This window comes from Protopterus annectens, chromosome 1.part0 (assembly GCF_019279795.1).
Source record: "Protopterus annectens isolate FY-2018-M chromosome 1.part0, PAN1.0, whole genome shotgun sequence".
In the NCBI taxonomy this organism is placed as follows: domain Eukaryota; kingdom Metazoa; phylum Chordata; order Ceratodontiformes; family Protopteridae; genus Protopterus; species Protopterus annectens.
The window spans coordinates 159952016-159966026 of record NC_056725.1 but is presented as its reverse complement, the minus strand read 5'-3'; the positions used below and the strand labels follow the sequence as shown (position 1 = coordinate 159966026).

At 42.1% G+C, this 14011-nt stretch overlaps 1 protein-coding gene across 1 annotated transcript in view; it reads left to right on the top strand.

Moving 5' to 3' along the window:
* The first annotated feature begins 212 nt into the window (after positions 1-212).
* The window catches only part of LOC122787719 (WD repeat-containing protein 62-like), a 1689893-nt gene continuing 1676094 nt past the window's right edge, over positions 213-14011 (top strand). Inside the window, exon 1 of the mRNA XM_044054617.1 lies at positions 213-275. The gene's annotated coding sequence lies outside the window, so the exon portion shown is untranslated. The remainder of the gene's footprint in view (positions 276-14011) is intronic.

Genomic DNA, 14011 nt, shown 5'->3' with positions numbered 1-14011 from the left:
ATCTTTTTTTACTGGTTAATGTAGATGACATTTCAGTACAGAGCTAGTATTACTAAGTATGTAACATTGTTTACCTTACACAAGACTTCTTGGGGAAAAGTTGGTATGTTTGCATACAGGTAGTTAAATTCTTAACCAGCTTTCTACTACAAAAACAGTAGTAATGTTCAGAATAAGTATGCTAGAAATGTGTTTGTTTTTTCTTTAAACAGGTGTGTAGTTGTGCTGTTCAATCCAAAGAAGAATAAACAGCTTCACATATTCAATTCTTCCAGGTAAGTTATATTTTGTATTTTCAACAGATCTGTACAGAAGTAACTACTTGTTTTAAAATTATGCTCATTTTTAATTAGTTATTGAATATTAATTTTAGTGTCTGCTATCCATTTTTTTGTCATAATTTCTGATGATGCAGCCCGTTTCCAAGATTGTTACAAAAACTGCACCTAGCTTTTTCTGTGTTTTTGACATTTGTTACTTTGGCAAATATGATATCCCAGAACCACAGAGAAAAGCAAAAATTAAATGAGAAATGTTAATATTTTACAAAAGGTCTTCAGTGTTTTACTAGACTGCTAAAGAGCTCTCTATTGAAATGCTGTCACTTGAAATGCTGAATGCTGACAAACAGAAAAAAAGACTGAATGCAGAAGAGTGAAGCTCACTCTTCTAAAAACTTATTGGGGAGCAAGCCCCCATGCACCCCCTTTATGTGGGATTAACCCACCCACGCCCACGAACTTGTATCTCCAAGATTTTCATAGCTCAGAGAAAAGGGAATATTCCACAAAATGGCAATCTTGGATGTGGTTATAGAAGTCCAGAAATTCACTTTCATTATCGGACTCTCTCTGTAGTGGGTCCTGACATTTAAAATGGTTACCCTGCTAAAATGTATAATTAATCTTAGAAAGGAATATCAAGAATAAAAATTATTTTTCATATTATTGCTGCTGACCTGTCTCATTAACAGAGCCAGGAATTCCTGAAGTACACAGCTGCATAAATGCATTCTGAGCCCTATGTTTAATACACCCCTGTTCATTTTGTTGGTTTTTAGATTAGTTACCACCATCACAGGGAAATGTACTTCAGTAGCATATTTCCTACTGTGCAAACATTTTTTATACAGTCAGTGGAACTGCGTTTCTCAGTATTACATGCTAAGCAACATACTGGGTAAGGAGTATCAGTGCAGTCAGAAGGGTTGCACTAGTGGTGTAGGTACGTGGTTCTATTCCTTGTCCTGAAATTTGTGTACTCCACTGATGAGTGTCTCTTATTGCTCTACAGTCCTAAGGGTGGGTCACTGATGAGTATTGTGTATGGAATAATGGAGCTAAATAATTGGATAAGGCTAAGAGTCTTGTGTACCATTTTCTGTGTGTTGCTTAAAACTCTGATACACTAGTCTGTGGTATAACAGCTGTATGCTGTGGTGCACAATGTTTATGAATAGTGGCCAAACTGAAATACAAAGTTGCTGTTTAAATGTACTGGTACAACATCTCAATATTGAGAACTCTGATGTAGTCCAGTTGATGAGATTTCCTGATGTGCTCTAAAGCTATTTTAACTTGCTGTCCATGTTTTTCACCACTTTGTCAATTGTATTCTATTGGTCTTCTAAGTTAATTGTCATTTTTTTATTTTAAAAGTGAAGCCTTGATCTAAGCATGCTGTGCTTATGTATTGTCTGTGTGGTCATCCATTACTGAAGGTATCATCACTGTCTGGGCATGTGTTTGAGTTTTGCTGGGTGTTAGAAACAGTTGTGCTAAAGATTTAACAGAACCAGTCAGTGTTGCAGTCCACATCTGGAGGCCTTCCTCTTTTTTTACAGAACCAGAATCTGGACACCACAAGTGCATGCCACTTGAGAGAATCTTTGAATATTACTAACTGTTGGGTACCTGGCACAATTCAGACATGTTTAGGGAAAGTGTTCAAAGACTGCAGACTTTCAGGGCTAACTCTCTTGGAATCTGCTGTTTCCATGGCAACTTCTCTTCTTGACCATCTCTTAATTGAGAAGTCATCCACCATATCTTTGGCTTAATTGTCTCTAATTTTCTAGAGACCCAGAGTGGATGGAAAAGAAGGTATGAGGGTTACCTGGCCTGTGACAAAGCTGTGGGGAGTGTACATTAACTCTGTGATGCAGAGGAATAAAGCAGTATGACCCAGATAACCCAGGACTGAATAATGACTTGAGAGCTGGAAGAGAAGAAGAAAAGAGAGTGGGAGTGAGTAGCTGATGCTGCTTATGGTGGTAGGGGGTGCATTTAAGCCTGCTGCAGTGCTGACACCTGTTGTTGAGTAGCTGATGCTGTTTATGGTGGTAGGGGGTGCATTTAAGCCTGCTGCAGTGCTGACACCTGTTGTTGAGTAGCTGATGCTGTTTATGGTGGTAGGGGGTGCATTTAAGCCTGCTGCAGTGCTGACACCTGTTGGAGAGAGAAGTACACAGCACCCATCATGTGGCAAGGGACTCAAGTTTGCCTCTTATAAGCTGAATCCCTATCCTATCCTTTATTGGTCATGTGTGGGAACATGTGAGCTCAAAGGTGACAGGAAGACAGGGTTTTTGACAGCTGCACTGCAACTGGCTCTTGCCTGGTGATGGGAAAGAACAAGTATGATTCCAGCAGGCACTAGATGGTCAGTAGGCAGAGAGGACAGAAATTAAAAAGCTGCAGGGCTTTATATTCTAAACGCAATGAGTGGGGTGGGGAACAGTGTTGAGTGTGATTGCTTGTTTTTCCAAACCAATGCAGATGAGAAATGGACGATTTGTTTTTATAAAATTTATTTGCTTTCCTAGACAGGGTCAAAGTAGACTGTACAAATGAGATTGTGGGGCAGCCTTTCATCTGTTTCATGAGTTTCCCCTGGGGGTTGGGGAGTAATAGGCTACAGCAACTTCAGAATTTCAGAACTAAGCAGATGCTGCTCAGAGACTCAAGCTATATGAACTCAAACTGGGACTCCTTTCACGTAATGGTCTAAAGTTCCATGAGGTGGTTATTGAAAAATGTATTTTCAAGAAATTTAACCTGAGATCTACAGTAGCAAGGTTGATGAGGAAAAAGTCTGTTAGGCACATTGGATTTCGGAGGAGCTTAATTTTTGGCCGGCTATGTGGGGCATAATTTGCCATTGACAGGTCATAAAGGACCAACAAGACTGAAGCTTATAACTTAACAATAGTCACTCAGGCACGCATTAAAAATCTGTCAAAGTAGAAATGGTATTCTTTCCATAGATGCCAAATGCAGATCAAGGTTGTGCTGTACAGCCTAGATGGAGAAACTTCCATTTTTTACATATATTTTACATAAACAGAAGGCTTTTCATCCACAGTCAGAATCTCTAATATTCCTTCAGAAATACCAGAAGGAAATAGAGGGCCTGGCTTACATAAGCTGTGCTTCTACCACATGATGGATCATCACATTAGATGAACTACACTAGAGGAGTGTGGCTGGAGAAATGATAAAAGGAGAGTAGTAGTGCTGGAACTGAATTTATCCTCAAGTCCTGTTGAGTACCTAAACGAGGTGGAACCTATTTTTACAAAATCTCACCAAGATGACACTGATATACAGACTGTATTTTATGTAGTATATATCTTGAACAGAAATAGGCTAATAAATAGCTGGGTGGACAAGTCTAAGGATAAAAAGTGCCCAATCCTGGTAGGCGCACTGTTACAGGACTGGAAGAAATGACTGTGTAGAATCCTCAAAACATGAAAACATTCCTATAATGGAGTTAGGCCAGGCTTAGAGGGAGGATAGCCACCATGTTGTAGAAGGAAGTAGTAGTCCACAAAAACTGACTGTCCAAAAAAGAGCCATAAAGAGGAGTGGACCACTGAGGATAAGAAATAAACGTTTTATATTGTTACTATTAAGCAAGTAGTACAGAATTTCCAGATAGAAGATGTTCAAAAAGATTGAGAGAAATTAGAGGAAACAAAACAATGAGTAAGAAGGTGTCACAGAAAAAAACAAAGTAAAAACCAAAATAAAAGTCTAGCAAGGCAAGACTTTCCACTGTGCGATTCCTTAAACCCGTTGTATTAGAGGCAACATGGGATATATGCAGATGACATTTTAAGGACATCAGGTGTTTCAGCCTGTGGGGTTTGGCTTTATTGGCCTGAATTTATCCTTAAATAGACTTAAAAAGAAAAAAAGTCATGGACATTCAGAATTGCGATATAGCTGAAACACCTGATGTCCTTAAAGGATCACTTGCATACATCCCACGTTGCCTCTAATACAAGGGGTTTAAGGAATCACACAGTGGAAAGTCTAGCCTTACTAGATTTTTGTTTTAGAAATTAGTGGAAAGAAAAATATTTGCACAAGAAAGACTGTTGAAAGCTTAAAATGCAAATCTGCATTCATTAATCCAGCAGATTCATGAAAATATATAATATAGACCAAGAAACCATGGGCCGTTTGGAAAAAGAAGCTACTGAGGAAGTGTAAAAATATAAATAACAAAACTTAGAGATTTATTTTCAGAGATATAAAAAAGAAATATGGACATGAGAAAGAGATATGGCGTGATATTTATGCAATGTAGAAAGTCAGACTAATTGGTACCAAGATCACAAAAGGGGAATACAGAATTGAAGATTAATAAAGTAGACATTAAACAAAGAGAAGCTGAAATTATGGGAATTCCTGAGAAGCTGAAGGATTTAGTGTAGATAATGTAACAGGTTGTATCACAGCATGATGGAGCAATGAGTCCCCAAAGTAATTTGAAATGGGTGGAATGTCATACATGTGGAGAAGAAATATGGACATGGGGAAGAAAGAGATTTATATAGTGCAGTATTTATGCAAGGGGGAAAACAGTACTAATTAATCAGTACAAAAAAGCAGCACCAAAGATATTTGAAGAGAAATACAGACAGATATCAAGATATGGAAAATTTTACAATATAAAAAATAAAACAAATGAGGAAAGTGGAAAAGAGGATTGGTAATAGAGCAGTTAAGGAAATAGAAACTGAAGTTATGGATTACCTGTGAAGTGAAGGATGTAGTGCAGAATATCCATCTCTGGTAATGTCACAGCATGATGGAACAATGAGTGGCCAAACTCGGGAAATACAGGTGAAACGGGACGCATCTGATCAGTTGCCGCATGAAGATACTCTGGACCCTTCAGTAGGAAACCAGTACAAAAGCTCAGTTGGAATTGCACAGCAAGAGAAGGAGCAGGGAACTGTGGCAACTCTTGACGGTCAATGCTGTGGAGTGATAGGCCAGTGAATTCCCATATGAAAGAGCAACAGATGATGCCGGATGTAGCTGAAGAGAATGTGTCTCAGGAAAATGTTCTGGAACTTTCTGTAGAATGTGCCCTCAGTTTAGAAGAAAATGATCTAAGGGAAGAGTTGCTTGATTTTAATAGGGATGGATAGAAATATTAAGATCAGTGAAAGAAACCAATTACAGAAAGTCAATAAGGACCCAAAATGCTAGAAGTCTGATAAAGCAAATGAACACCGTAATCAAGATTTACTGAAATTCACATTTTACTGTGCAGGATATATTACTGTGGAGCTTAATTAGTAACAGAAAAAGTCTTACCACAAAAATACAAGGCAATAAGGGAAAAGAAAGGAATAAATCCAATGCTGTCGTGTAAGTATCGAATACAGAAAGCTATAAAACAATTAGAAAATAAGAAGCATCAGTGTAAGTATAGAAGAGGGAACCGATCAACAGAATGCTTGGAAAGGTAGATGCGATAAGAGCACCAGCATCTAACATGCACTATTGCAAATTGTAAACTATATCTGTATATCTAAGTTTTTCTGCCTAAAGGAAAAGTACAAAAATAAGCAATTTATTGATGACCCAAAAGGTTTTTGAGAGAACTGGGAAAAAAAGCAAAAGGAATAGAAGAAACACCACCAAAAATGCACATTTTGAAGAAATATCTGTGAAGATCCTGTGGATTTTAATAAAGATGCTGAATGGATATCAAATGTACAGGATATAAAATGGGATGAAGTAACGGCTAGAGAAATTGAAACAAAATTAATAAAAGCTCCTGACTGGAAAGCCCCAGGCCCAAATGCCATGTCTAACGTCTGGCCAGAAGTATTAACATCTTTACACAAAGATTTTGCCCTGAGTAAGAACTACTTGTTTGGGCACCCTGAAGAAAAACAACACTCCTCCTTAAAAGTGAACCTGTGAGCTATCCTAAAAAATACAGACCAATAACTTGTATTCTGACTATATAAATTGTATACTGGAACTGATGCCAACAGAGTTTAAAGTAATTTAGAAGAAAACTCAGTCATGGCAAAATAACAAAAGAAAGTCATATGGGGAAAAAGGGTCATATGTTCTTAAAGCCACAATGGAGAATTGTAAAAAGGGGAAGAATCTAAGTATGACATGGTTAGACAGCAAAAAAGCTTTTGACAGCAACCCACATTCATAGATATAGGACTGCTTACAGATGTATAAGCTGTACCCTATATTGATCAATTACATTACAGTGACCATGAAACAGTGGCAAATCATTTTGCAGGTATGCCATGATAAAGGACAAATTATTATCTCAGGGATCCAGGGTGACTTTGTCAACACTGCCCTTTTGTCTTGCCCTTAGCCCATTAAGCTGTTTACTTAACAGATTAGGTCATGGTTACAGTTTGGCTTCCTGAAAACAACCACTGTAAAGACTTCTCATCATCTTTTTGTGGATGATTTAAAACTGTGCAGTTCATCATATGAGGAGCTGAAAACACAACTGCCAGTGGTCCAAACTTTCTCCTACAAGAATGTCGTTTGGTCTTGATAAATCTGTAAAAGCAACATTTAAAGCAGGAAAGCTGCAGTTTCAAAAAAATGTCAGTCTGGAACAGGAATGTGATATAAAGGAATCTGACAGCAGGAGGGAGTGAGTTAATATTTGAACTGATGGACAGACAATACAACATTAACAAATATAAACAAAACTCAGTAAGGAGTAATTTTAGAATTCTAAAATTAATATTGAAAACAACCATGATTTCTAAGAACGATGTCAAAGCTATAAACCAGTTTGCTCTTCCTGTTCTAACTTAAGTTTTGGGGTGACTGACTGGCCCCAAATGATATTGGATCAGTTAGACAAGAAAACAAGAAAGCTTCATGCTTATCAAATGATGTATAAAAATCAGTGTATATCAAGATTATATTTTCCTTGTTCTGAAGGAGGAATGGGCCTCCTCGCTACTGATTACATGTATAGATGTGCAATTTTACGGCTGCATACTTATCTGATGACCTCACTGGATACAAGCCTATTCAAAATTTTAAAACATGAGAACAAGGCTAAGATGACTTCCATGATCAGTATAAAAAGCATATCTCTGTCAATCAGGAATGGAAATCAAACCAGAAGTAGGCAAAAGTCAGGCAGCAACCGAATGTGCCCAAACCAAAATATAAGGAGAAGGATTAGATGAGAAGGCTGGAAGTGGGGAAAAGGCATAAATAGTTGCATGTACAGAAAAATGTGGGGACAACCTCATGTCTCTCAGGAGAATCTGATCCACCAATGGTTAAGGAGAGGTGAATTTAAACTAAAAGGTGAAAGGTTAATATTGACAGCCCAGGATAGTGGACTTGCATACACATTGAAAGTCCATTGATTGTGCAGGAGAAAAAATAAAGAATGATTAAGTTTATATCACACGGGATCAGCTATTGCAAATTAAAAAAAAAAAAAATAGATGCGAGAAAACCAGATATCGTAGTCCCTGAAAAGAAGACAAAAGTAACCTTGATCATTGAAATTGCTGCACCCAGTGATTATAGTTTCTTATGTTCAGAAAGACAGTCATAAAAATAACATGGTTTGCAGGCAGAAACAAGGGCAATGTGGAAGATGCCCAGACAGTTTCGGTATTGGTAGGAGCAATGGGTCTCATGAAAAAAAGAATTTACACTTGTATTTAGATACATTACTGATATATTTAACTTTGTATGAATTGCAGGAGGAGTCATTTTTAGGCACATTGCTGGTGCTGTGAAGAACATTTTTGGTGAACATCAAAGATTGAAACAATACTGATTTCACAAACTTTGAAGTCCATTCTCATCATGGTATTAGAAGCGCAAAAGACCTGGAGAAATTAAACCGAGATAAGTGTTCAGATTGGTAACTGTTTAAAATCTCTGAACTCGTTTTGCTGAGTCCTAAGATGTGGGGACTAAATGTCTGAAAAAGTGGACTTAAATCAAGTCCAAGATTGCCATTTCTCAGAATATTCCCCTTTCTCCATGGTAAGGCTGTCTTGGAGTTGATATACAAGTTTGTGGGTCTGACGATTGTGCTCCACATGGAGGTGCAGGGGGAAACCCCTAGCAAAAAAACAAGTTTAAAAGAGAAGGGTAATGCTGGTTATTCGCTGCTGTGCTCTATTTTTGTCTTTTTGGTTTGTTGCCAAGAGACTGTGCAGTGTGAGTCTCAATTTCAATGGGGAGCAGTACAGATCTTTTTGGGAATGCGACCATGTATTCCACCTGGAATATATATATATTTTAAATACTGAATTATGTAAAGTTTTCCTTTATGATGAACCTAGAAAGGAGCCAAAGAATCTTTAGATGTATTTTTGGGTTTGTGACCAATAGCTCTGATGTGTTAGTGATTTAAAAACTCTCTGGCAGTGCAGAGTACCTCCATTGGGTCAGCGTGGAGTACCTCATTGTATTGCTGTAGGCTAGCATTGGTAGACTTTTCATACATGCATGCAAAGCTGAGCATTGTTTGGCAATATAAATATGAATTTAGTGCTTTACAGATCTCAGTTTTGTACTGCTGCTTGCAACATCTTTTACTCCTGGAAACTGTCCATTCAGCATGCATCCAGAAACTGTTTTCTGATGTAAGGGCAACACATTAGTATGCTGTAAGGAAATGGGAGCTTTTCCTGTCTGTTTCATGCACTGAATTCAAGTATGCTAACAGGGACAGACCCGGTGTATTAAAAACGGCGGGTGAGTTTTTTGTTTGGCTCGTGATATTTTGATGCCCTGTTCTCTCCTCTTGTAGCAATTGTAGGGTAGAATTTGTCAGTAATGGAAGATGGTAGAAATACACAGCCAAGTGCATAACATAACAAACCTATTTATTGAGAAAGGGAGTATAATTTGAAAAAGCCTCAGTTTGTTGTGAAGACTGGCTTACATGGTGGGTAGTTGTACATAACCTGTACTCACTATTTGTGCCTTTAGAAGGCATCTACTTGATATTAACAAAGTTTAACCATATTTTACCCATTTTACCACAGACAACCTTATAACTGCTCTGTAGACCATCACAGCACTGTTTGTCTATTCAGATCTCCATACTAATGTTTTATAACTCTCTGCAGTTGCAGATGTACAGGTGTGCCTCCACGCCCCCAGCCTATAAATATACAACCTCTGAGTGAAAACCCTTTTCGCTGACTTAGTATGATCTTTGAGGCAGTATATTTTAGAGATTGGGGATGAAGTGGCAGAACAACTCCCTACATTGTGGCAAAATTGTTTAAAGTTATTCGGAAGTTTAATTACTGAGGTAGTCAGATGGAAGGATGTGCGGTTGCAGTTTGGATTTCAGTGAGCTGTGTTTCAGCAAGTTCAAGTTAGACCCCCTTAAAAGCCTAGACTACATTTATTTATATTTGTTTACCAGGGCAGAACACCTGATCACAAATGACCAGTTGTAGGCTGAACCCAGTTTAAATGAATAGTAACAGAAAACTGTGCACAAATGTGATGTTAACACATAAAATACATGAATGCAGGAAACTTTGCATTTGCATAGAGATTTACACTTTACAGGCATATGTTTCAAAAGCAAAATATGGGTACATATTTACATAAGAAGAAGCAAGAATGAGAAGAAAAAGTGGGAGAGAAAGGAGGAGAGAGAGTGAGTGAGTTGGAGAGTATAGATTATTCCACTGTATATAGGTAGAATATCATCTGCAGATTAGTAGGCTCCTATTAGTGTGTGATGGATTGGATAATGTGCATTTGGTTTAAAATGTTTAGTTACTCTCAACTGTCTGACCTGCCTAGTAGATGCAAGTATGTAAAGAACCTACTCTGCTGGAGGTGCTTTCATTATTTATCTAATTGCCTTACAGTAGCTGAACTTGATCCAAATTTATTATCTGCTACACAGGGTGTTAATAACTTGTAGTTAGCTAGGGCCTCTTAACACAGTATTGTCCACATGTTTTCACAAGATCTTAAAAGGCTGCTGGTCCTTCCAGGAACAACCAGATTGGTTGTTTCCATCCTGAGAGCTGTAGTGCTTTTTTTTTAATTCTTGTTGTGGCCACTGATCAAAATGGTTGAGGAACCATTCCATCAGCTAGTGGTTCATCTCCTGGGATGTCAAATATGCTTCCCTTAAAGCCACACTGACATTTTAAGCAAACTACCATTCACCAGGGTTTATGCGGTTCTACAAAAATATCAGTCATGAGTTACTAATTCAGCCACCCAGGTAGGGTTTCACCTGGCAATATGAAACTGAACTTAGTGTGAGGTTAACTGCTGCATAGTTGTGTACTTTGCATGTCTGAACGTATTATCTGAAGTAGTTATCTTCATTTGGTCATCAACCTGTGGGTATCGGATCCGACCTGGATCCGAGCCGGCAGCTTTCCAAGCTAGAAATCCAAGCTCCAAGCACCTCCCCCTTACCCATAATACCCTGCGACCTCCTTCCAATCCTCACATCTCGTTTGCCGCGGCTTTGTCAAGCACGAGTTTTCGAGCTCCTAGCGTTCAGGCGATTAGTAAGTGTTTTTTTGATAAAAAGCTGTCTTAGTGTTAGTGTGTTTGATTAATTTAATTTTATAGTTTAAACCCCTGAGTTTACTCCCTCGTAGTTTAAATCCTAGTAGGCCCCTCCTTTCCCTTAGGTGTTTGTGTGGGCGTGCGTGTGTTTTGTTTAAAAATCATGGTCGAGGCCCCAAAGGCCATCTTTTCTAAGTGCACTGAGTGTGGCCATAAGCTATCCCCAGCGGTGTGCTCTCTGCCTGGGGGTATCACATATGACCTCGGGCTGCCAGGTTTGCGCAGCCTTTAACCCCTGGTCCCTGAGGGATAGGAGGAATAAGCTGATTCTGGCGGGTCTCCTACCCGTGGAGTCTGCTTCTTCCGCCTCTCCCTCGGTGGCTACAGCCGGGGCTGCTCAGCCTGCTGTTCCCCCTCCCCTGGCTGGGACTCAACCTCCCACTTCTTCCCAGGTAGAGAGGGAATCAAAAAAAGAGTAGAGCGAGAGAGGAGGGACTCAAAAAAAGAGAAGAGAGAGAGGAGAAGAGAGAGAGAGAGAGAGGGAAAGAGAGGCACAGAAGCCACAAGTGGCAGGCCGACTCGGCCCCGCCAGCCAAACTGCTGTCTTCACCCTAGAAGGTCTCCGGGCCTTCCTCCCCTCGGCTCCATTCCCCACGCTTCTCCCCGGAGCAGGAGGAGGAGTCCCGACCATCTTCAAGGTCGTCGCGGCGGCCCTCCCGGCCAGCTTCGGCAGCCTCTTCAAGGTCGACCCGTAGCCTCTCCGACGCTGATATGGACAGGATGATGCGTAGCTTTCTCCAAACCCAACTGCAGATGGGAGTGTTGTTGCCTCCCCCCCCGGGGGGGGGTTCAGCCCCACTTTTTGCCCCGATAGCTCCTTCTCCGATCCACTATCGGGTTTGAGCCTTCGGATCCGAGAAGTCTCGGACTCAGGGAGCCAGCGCCGATGGTTATCGCTACCTTGATGCCGGTCATGCCCTAGAGTTTGTCGGATCCTTTCTCGGATCTGAGCTTTCGGGGCCGAGAGCCATGCATCGGATCCGAGGGGGCCAGTGCGTCTTCAGCTCTGTTTCGGTTGGAGCACACTTCCCTCTCGGGTCCGAGACCTTCGGCTCCGACGTCGATTCTCGTGCCGGATCTGAGGGTGTTAACCACGGAGCCCAGAGAGATTGGTTCACCCTCTGCTTTCAACGTGGTGGAGAGGGTTCTCTCGAGAGGTTCGAGACCCTCTACTCTTTCTTCGGGATCCACCCCCACTCCCTTGCCAGTTGGGCTGGTCTTCCATCGTCCAGTCCCAGGGACAGCCTTCGTTGACGCCCCAGCCCGTTCCACTGGTGGAACAAGACCCTGCTGGTGAGCCCTCTTTGGACAGCCCCACCGAGGAGGTCCTTCACAAACACAAGTGTAAGTGGAGGCACTTGGACTCCCCTGAGTCCCTCACGGAGGACACCGATTTGGAGGAAGGGGAATGTTCCTCCAAATCACTCCCCGAAGACGTCTCCTTTGGAGACATTATGGAAATTCTTCGCCAAAAGGGGGGGGTGGTCAGCCCAAAAACCTTCCTTGGATGAGTCCGTGTTCCTGGAGGCATTCGACGCAGGCTCGTCTACCTCTTGGGTGTCCCCTCCGGCCGATCCCCTGGTTGATCTCATCACTACCAGGGAGTGGAAGGAACTGGACACTGTGGAGCCAATCCCCAGGAGGCCAGATAGGATTCTTAGTCCCCCTGTGGATAGAACAGCTTGGAGTAAGGGTTCCCCGGTAGATGCCATGGTGGTGGCGGCAGCCACCAAGAAGGAACTTGCCCAGGATAGTTCCTCGGTCTATCCTCCTGATAAGGAGTCTCGGACAATGGATTGTATCAGGAAGCGGATGTTTGCTTCAGCTACCTTTTCCATGAGGGCGCTGAATTATTTGACCCATGTAATTAGACTTCAGCGGGATCTGGTGAAAGAATATGCAGAGTCTCCCCCTGAGTCCATGTCGGCCGAGGACAAATGGACTTTCTCAGCTCGCATGGCCACTCTGAAATCTGTTTCAAATATGTCTATGCGGCTACTTTCCCATGCCACGGAAGGGGCCGCTAGAGCCAGCGGGTCCGGCATCGCCTTAAGGCGTCATGCCTGGCTCTGGCTTTGTGACTTTTCGGAACCTTTCAAGGCATCCTTCGCAAACGCACCCTTCAGTTCTACTCTGCTCGGGAAGACTGCCTGCGACACATTGGTTCAGAGCGAGAAAGATGGGAAGACGCTGTCTGCCGTCGGAATCCGCTTCTCAGCTCCTCAAAGGTCCTTTTACAGGAACCAGAGAGGATAAAAGAAGATATGGTTCCGGAAGTCTCAGCAGTCCCGTTACGCTCAGGACCCTTTGTCCTTCAGAAGCAGAGGGGTACAAGGTGGACGCCGGCCCAGAGGCGGGGGGGGGGGCGAAAAATGTTGGGTCTCTGGAACCCTTTTCTGACCGACCCACGCAGCAGCCCTGAGGGGTTGCCTGACTGCTTCTCTCTGGAGGCAGTCGGGGGGGCGTTTCTTGAAGCACCTGGCCCAATGGGAGTCCAGCACAGCAGATTGCTGGGTGCTTCGAATAATATCCAGAGGTTACTCAATCCCTTTCATAAACTTACCTCCTCGGTCGAGGCTCCTCCCCGATGTACCACCCAGTCAGAGGGAGGCTGCAGCTTTAGAGGTAAAAAAGCTGCTAGAAAAAAGAGCCATCCAGCACGTCCTCCCAGGCCAATCCAGATTAGGCAATTACTCCAGGTTCTTTTTGGTGCCAAAGTAGACTGGGGACTTAAGGGCGATCCTCGACCTTTCAACAATGAACCTCTCTATTGCCAAGGAGAAATTCCGGATGGTCACGCTTCAATCCATCCTGCCCCTTTTGCAGGAGAAGGACTGGATGTGCTACATTGACCTTAAGGATGCATACTATCGCATTCTCATGGACAGGCAATCCAGGAGGTTCCTCCACTTTCGGCTAGGGGCCAGTCATTACCAGTTCAGGGTCCTACCCTTTAGCCTCACCACAGCCCCCAGGGTGTTCACCAAGGTCATGGCAGTTGTAGCGGCCCAGCTGAGACTTCAGGGAATACAGGTTTTTCCTTACCTAGACGACTGGCTCCCTACCACCCCCACCAGGCATCTACTCTGCTTAGCCAGGGATTGCTTCCTACTACTAGCATC